Here is a 539-nt window from a genome sequence, read left to right as displayed (position 1 = left end):
GGAAAGAGCAGAATTCCTGTCTGTGGGACACTGCTCAAGGAGAGGAAGACTGGCACAGCACTGAAGTGTCACAAGCCATTTCTGCTGGAGAGCACAACTAGAAAAGGAGGGAACATTTCAGCAACTGATTTGAGAATCCCAAAATGCACCCGAACCGCAGCAGGTTTCCCAGCTGATGTGGAAAAAGAGCTAAAACTAAGGATATACTTTGATGAAGACCAGTTATGACAACAGCCCCAGATTGGGACTCTTCCCTGGATACTCAGAGATTTCTGTTGTGCTGGCTAAATCCAGAGCTTTATCCAATGCTACTTCTTGAAGAGGTTGATCATCTTTAAGGTTTGCATTTTAGTGAATGCACTGTGTTCTTTCTCTCCTGGATGGAATTTAAAGGGAGCCTCTCTGTTTCCAAAATGGAACACATTGTGTTCAATTTCTCATTTCTTCATGTCATGAAAAAAAGGAGCATGATTTCCAAACCAGCACTGAAAGCAGTCTTATTTCATGCTGACCTAGGTAAGATCAGAAGCTGCTTTCTG

General features: G+C 43.0%; 1 protein-coding gene across 1 annotated transcript in view; it reads right to left on the bottom strand.

The window, feature by feature from the left end:
- TMEM132D (transmembrane protein 132D) overlaps positions 1-539 on the bottom strand; it is a 209,901-nt gene that overhangs the window by 86,926 nt on the left and 122,436 nt on the right. The window lies entirely within an intron of this gene.

Source organism: Corvus brachyrhynchos, unplaced genomic scaffold (assembly GCF_000691975.1).
Source record: "Corvus brachyrhynchos isolate BGI_N302 unplaced genomic scaffold, ASM69197v1 scaffold114, whole genome shotgun sequence".
In the NCBI taxonomy this organism is placed as follows: Eukaryota; Metazoa; Chordata; class Aves; order Passeriformes; family Corvidae; genus Corvus; species Corvus brachyrhynchos.
Note: the sequence above shows the minus strand (reverse complement) of the source record. Positions and strands in the feature narration are given on the sequence as shown.